Source organism: Chenopodium album, chromosome 11 (assembly GCF_948465745.1).
Source record: "Chenopodium album chromosome 11, dcCheAlbu1.1, whole genome shotgun sequence".
Lineage (NCBI taxonomy): Eukaryota > Viridiplantae > Streptophyta > Magnoliopsida > Caryophyllales > Amaranthaceae > Chenopodium > Chenopodium album.
The window spans coordinates 40289757-40296817 of NC_137844.1; the positions used below are offsets into that span (position 1 = coordinate 40289757).

The window sequence follows — 7061 nt, forward strand, 5'->3', positions numbered from 1 at the left end:
TTCGACAAAGAATTTCCTCCAAGGGATCCCTTGCAAGAACCTGTGGTAAGCTATCATCACAAATATCATCCATTATATCAATTTCATCAATAAAACAACAATTTTCTTCTAACATAGGTCCTTTCAAAACTTTCCCTAAATTAAAAGTAACATTACCATCACCAACAGAAAGGGTTAGTTTACCATTTTTGACATCAATAATGGCTCCTGTAGTATGGAGGAAAGGCCTACCTAATATAATGGGAATTTGTGTATTCTCGGCCATGTCTAAAACAATAAAATCAACAGGGATAAAAAATTTACCAACTATGACAGGGACATCCTCTAAAATACCTAAAGGGTACTTAATAGAACGATCTGCCATTTGCAAAGTTATACTAGTAACTTTTAAATCACCCATATTAAGTTTAGCACAAACAGACGATGGCATAACACTAACACTGGCACCCAAATCACACAAAGCTTTATCAATGCAAACATTTCCTATATGACAAGGGATAGAAAAATTACCAGTATCCTTTAATTTGGGAGGGGATTTATTTTGCAATAAAGCACTACATTCCTCTGTAAAAGCTACAGTTTCTACCTCATTAAAGGCCCTTTTCCTAGTCAGAATGTCTTTCATAAATTTAGCATAATGCAGGAACCTGAGTGATTAAATCAGTGAAAGGAACTGTTACCTGCAAGTTTTTCACAACCTCCAAAAACTTACCGAATTGTTTATCAAACTTACTCTTCAATTGTCTATTAGGGAATGGTAGTTTGATAACTGGGCTCTGCACATCTCCTCCCTTATCCTGAGATTTACCCAGCAAAGAAACATTGGAAGGGTTAGTATCTTTTTGTAGCCCTGCAGGGTTAGCAGGATTAGCGTTTGGTATAGAGGAATCTGGATCAGGTACAGGTCCATCTTCCTTTGGCATGGGAGGTCCATCATAATGTGAACCACTCCTTAGAGTGATTGGATTGGCATGATATGTGGGATGGATTGGTTACGATGATAGAGCTCCCTGCTGACGGGTTTGTAGGAAGATGAAAGTTGCGCAATTTGATTATCCATGATTTTATTATGAGCTAAAATTGAATTAATTTGTGCATCCCTACTCTCCATATGCTTTTGCATGTTGGTAAGCATTGCTCTAATTTCTGTCATAGCAGGGTCAGAAGATGATGAGGGTTGTGCTTGGTTTTTCTGGCCAGAATCAGGATGGTAATATTTCTGCTGTGGTGGAGGTTGTTGTTGTGGTTGTTGTGAAGGTGGAGGGTCTTGTACATTGGTACTCCGATATGAGAGATATGGATGGTTCCGGAGACCAGGATTATAAGAGTTGGAGTATGGGTTATTTTGCCTATAGTTTTGAAAGGCATTAACTTGTTCCATGGAACTCCTACAATCTTGCTCCCAATGCCCTACAATTCCACAATTTTCACAAAAATCTTCATTGTTAACAATAGCAAAAACATTAGCTACAGAGTTAGGAGTAGCATTAAGATTATCTAATTTCTGACAAATAGATGTTAACCGAGGTTGCAAAAAGGATACGGAATCAACATTATGTTTTCCTTTATTAGCAAACCCTCTCGGATTCCCGTATTGGGAATTGTGTATTGCCATATCTTCTATAACCTGTCCTGCATCATCCACATTTAGATTCATAAATCTCCTACTAGCTGCAGAATCTAGAACTGGTCTAGATGAATTTCCAAGTCCATTATAAAAAGCTTGGATCAATTGCCATTGTGCCAGATTATGGTGGGGGCATTCTCTCTGTAGATCCTTGAACCTCTCCCAAGCCTCATGTAAAGTTTCATCGGCCTCTTGGGTGAAGTTCTGAATAGCACTCCTTAGTACAGCTGTTCTCTCTGTAGGGTAATATTTATTATAAAAATTCAAGGCAAGAGTTTCCCAGTCAGTAATACCAAGTGCAGTTCTATTCAAACCATTAAACCATAATTTAGCTTTTCCACATAATGAAAAGGGAAAAAGAATCTCCCTGATTTGGTCTTGCGTGACCTCGGCTTGTCTAATGGTGTTGCAATATTGGCAGAAATCTGCAATGTGAAGATTTGGGTCTTCAACCTTAGCTCCACTAAATTGCTTCCTCTCTATCATGGTGATAAATTGGGGTTTGATTTCAAATTGCACTCCATCAAGGGCCAGAGTGGGAGTAAGGTGTGGAAAATCTGTGAGCTTTGGTTGCGAGTAATCACTGAGCTTCTTTGGTGTCGCCATTTCTGATTATGAATCTGAAGGAATTTCTTAATCACTAGAATCAGTTGGAGGGTCTCTTCGATTATTGTCTTCCTCAGAACCCGCCAGGATTTGTCTATAAAGATTCTTTTGCCTATGAAACGAGCGCTCGATCTCAGGATCGAATAGAATGTAACCTGATCTGGAACACCTGGGCATAAACAAAGAACTAAAAGACAAATATGAGAACTTCCTCAAAGAACCAACGTTCTCTGAGACAAGAGGGGATAATCTAGACTACAAAAATAATCAGAAAATAAAAATAAAACCGTTTCCCCGGCAACGGCGCCAAAATTTGACAGGCTCAAGTCGTATTCACCCAATCAAAAATAAAACCTAAATCCACTAACTATGTAGATAGGGAAGAAGGGTCGAACCACAGGGAAACAAGTCAATTTATTCCTAATTAATTAAAAGCAATCTAAATTATCAAGTAACCAAATTATTATTAAAAGGGTAATTAAACTACTAAAAGTAAGAGTAGGAAGGAATAAAAGTAAGAGGTAAATCAATGAAAGAAAAGCCTAGGGCATAGGTTCACCAATAAACAATATTCCAGGATAAAACATAACAATCAATCATCAATGCATCAATTAAACAGATCGTAAAGGGCTTTCTCTACGTATTACAACCACAGAGTTAATTTACCGGTATTAAATCTCATCTCTCGAATCTCGACTTAACCATTTATAAATTAGTCCGATTATTGAAACTAAGCCTAAACATCAATTCTCATCTCTCGAATCTCGAATCAATATTGCTAAACTCGTATAATTAAATCTGGCCAAACCTAATTACATAGCATTAAACCAACTAATAGGAAAATAATTAAGCATTGACAATCAACGATCATAAATTACCCCTTCATATTATTTATTGGATCCCCATAAACCCTAGAAATAAAACTACTCACTCATAATTAAATCTAAACTAAATAAAACAATTAAATAAGCCATAAGAGAATAAAGAAATAAAATTGCTGAAATTAATAGAGAAGAAATCATTACCAAAATCAATGGAACTACAAAGTTGAGCATAAACAAAGTGGAGAGAATTTTAGAGAGAGAAAAATAATCTAAGTAGAGAGAGAAAGTCTAAAAAAAAGGGAAGAAAAAAAAGGATTTCGTACTAAAATCGTACATAAACAACTCTAAAAACAATCCTAATTAAAAAACTAAGAATTCAGCAAATTTGAACCCTCAAAAACACGCGCCCGATCGGGCGAAGGGCTGCCCGATCGGGCCCGCCTTTCTCTTTGCAACTCTCCTGGGTAGCCCCGCCCGATCGGGCTAATGCTCACCTGATCGGGCGCGCCTTTCCTGGCGCCTTTGACTACGCGCCCCCCCCGATCGGGCGTAAGCTTGCCCGATCGGGCCCGGTTTCTTCCTCGAGGCTTGGACTTCGATTGGGCTTGATTCTTCGGCCCAATCCGGATTTCCTCTTCGGGTCTTGAATACTTGGTCCAAATGCCCCGGTATCACTCACCAAGCCCTTAATCACCGGCTCTAACCGGTCCTGGGCTTCAAAGATGGTCGTGTCCTCCTAATGTCCGTAGTTGCTCCATGAAAAACCCGGAAAACGCTCCAAAGATGCAATTTCCTACAAAACTTAAGCAAAACTACAAAAACACTAGAAAACTCCAATTAGTAATAAAAATGGCTCTAGAAAGCCAAAAACACTACTAATTATGACCAAGGGACGGGGGTTAAATATTATATAAATTGGACACATCAATGATCGGGATTGCCCACACTTATAAAAAAGGATTTGAATATAAAGAAAATGAAAAAAAGAAAAATAGAGAGCAAAAATAAAGTAAAAGAGAGTTCAAAAGTGAGAAAAATCTCAAGTATACAAAATACCAAGATTCAAAATCAAGGTTGCACACCTTGGGGGCTTATATTGGGTCTTTAGCTTTTATCCTTTCTTCTTCAACCTTTAGCCTAACCCCGTTACAACCCTTCAAAAGACCTCTTTGAGCTATACACACACTTGCGCGAGGTTCGGCTAGAGCTACATTCGGCTAATAGATACATAGGCAACCTCACATTAGGGTGCGGTCGTAATAAAAATACATTCACATTCATTTTCACATTCATTATGATCATATCAAGGGATCTCCAATGCTCATTCCTATCCATTTAGAGCTAGACTTGGGGGCTTGATCCCTACATTCACTAGTGGAAAAATTGTCATTTGTAACACCCTATTTGTAACGGGCATGATAAATTTCGTTACAAATAGAGTAATTGTAACGGGCAAAATATATAACCGTTACGGAAAAAGTCATTTGTAACGGGCAAATAATTGTCCAATACGAATAGTTAATAATCGTAACGGGCAAATAAATGCACGTTACGAATAATTAATATTTGTATCGGACAAATATTAAGTCCGTTACGCGGTTACACAGCGCTAGGGTTTGATACGGAGTACTCCATCCTAAATCTGTTTCGCAGCCGTTTTTTTCCTCAACGCTCTCCTCTCTCTCTCTCATCCTTTCTCTTACCTTCTTTCTCAATCTCTCTCTCTCTCTCTCTCCTCCTTCCTGATCTTCTTTCTCTTCTTCCTCTAATCATGTTCACGGCGCATCAGTCGATCCTAGCTAGCAACGGCGGCATTGACGGGCTGAATCGCCGCTCTAAGTTTTTGTAGGCATTGTAGACGAATCGCCGCTCTCCGGTGTACAATTCTGGTGAAGAAGATGATGCAGCGGAGGATCTGGTGTTTACCTCAACGAAGTTTTATTGGTAATTTCCCCCTTTTTTTGATTTTTTGATTGGATTTGATATTTTTTTTCTTATTTTTTATGTTTTAGCGATTTTAATTTTTTTTCTTTTTTTTAATTGTTTGGAGTTGATTAGGTGAGAAGGTAAGAAGGATTAGGCATCGGAGAGAATCGCCGGTGATTGCTAGAGAGAATAGGAGTTTTCTGGTTGTGGTCGCTTCTGGTGGGTTGAATCTATAGAGGTATCATATTGCTGATGCTGTTGTTGTTAATCGGATTCTTAAAGCTGCTCTTGTTCTCCCTTGAAAGGTACCGTTATTTTAGATTCAATTACTCTTTTTTTTTTTTTTTTGCTTTTTTTAAAGAATTGTTTCTTGATTTGGGAGTGTATGTTTTGAAATTTAAAATGGGTTTGTGAAAGTCTCAATTTGATTCAAAATTTGTCCCAAAATTTTGAGTATTTTGGTGTTTACATGTAATTTTGGCATGGATTGCTGATTTTTTTTTTAAAACAGAAAAAAAAATTTAAAAACGTATAATATGAGTCCAAATTGTCATTTGTAATATACTTGCATGTGTCTTTGTTAGTGCCTTATTAATTTATTATCACTTGTTGTATGTAGTGGGATTGCCGGATTGGTCGAGTGAGTTCATTATTACTTCTTATTATTTTTTTTTTCTATCCTTTTCTAGTGATTAGAGGATCTAAAAATCCCCTTTAAATGAACTGACATTTGCATTCTACTAATTAATTGTGTTGTGGACTAGTGACATAGTGAGACATATTGATTTTTGAATGCTTTGAATGAGTAGTGAGTTATATCTTGTAGCTTGATTCGAATTTAGGAGCAGATTATTATTGTTGATCATATCTTTGGTCATCTTATGGGTTTACATTTGAACTTATAATCATATTTGAGGCTTTATTTTTCTAATATTATTAATTAAAGATACTCAGCAGTCCTACTATCCTAGGCATGAAATATTTATTTGATTATCTTGGTTTCAGTCTTCCTATAGCTTTTGTGCAACGTGCGTGGATAATCTCAGACAAATATTAAGGCAGAAGGTTGTTTAAGATAAATTAGCTCAAGCTTTCGTGCAACGATAATGGCTTTAGGCCATCACTCTCAATGATTCTTCATACAATTTTCTAGATGTCTTATCCTCTTGTGACTACTACTATTTATAATTTTATACTATTACAATTACTACATGAATGGACAAATGCCTTAATTGCTACTTTACTAATGCTTGTCTCTAGCTAAGTTACCATAGTAAAAATAGGCCAACAATACTGCTCTGCCACTAAGGAGCTGTTGCTCGTGTTGGTAGTGGGATGGTGCCCTGTCCTTGCTGCTCCATGCTTGTTCTGTTCCTGCTGTCCCTGTTGTCTTCTTCTGCCTTCTTCTGCTGTAGGTTAGCGTGATAGGAGGTGGGTGCATTGCATTTTGGTATCCTTCTGTAGATGTGATCAAACACAAACATATCATTGACTAAAATATATTCTTATATTATCTAATTAAATTCTGTAGAATAAGATGTATGCTCATCTGATTAATTTTTTCAATAAGTTTAGCGCCTGTTCGATCATTTACCATTAAATCTAGGACCATTTCTTTTTTGTTTTTATTTTTAGATTACTTTTGTAAATTATTAATAGTTGTAATTTTTTTGGATTTCAGAACAAACAAACTTGGCTTTACCCCTGAATTTCTTGGGCGGGTGAAACTTGTAACTTCTGTTGCATTGCTGGTTGGTGTAGGCCTCTATAATGGTTTTTGAAGAAAGTTAAACTGAGGAGTATATTTATGGCGACAACTATTGCTGCAACTGCTCTAGGAGACACAGGTTTGTAGATAACATTCATTTTTCCAATGGTGCTAATAGTACTCAAACTAAATAGTTTCTGGATTCAATTTTCAGGTTTTCCTTGTAACTGGGCTGTTACGCTAGTTATGTATCAGTGACGAGTGGTTTGCTGTGGGAGATTGTCTGATCCTCACTATTCTTTCTCAGGTACATTCACCTAAAGCTGTTTTTGTTCATGTCTTCTAGTCTTCTGTTGTTTGTTGAAACCTA

The 7061-nt window shown here is 37.0% G+C and overlaps 1 non-coding gene across 1 annotated transcript; it reads left to right on the top strand.

Moving 5' to 3' along the window:
* The first annotated feature begins 1745 nt into the window (after positions 1-1745).
* Positions 1746-1852, top strand: LOC145569638 (small nucleolar RNA R71). The gene has a single exon (XR_014096211.1). It is a non-coding gene; the product is annotated as a small nucleolar RNA R71 (small nucleolar RNA).
* The last annotated feature ends 5209 nt before the right edge of the window (positions 1853-7061 follow it).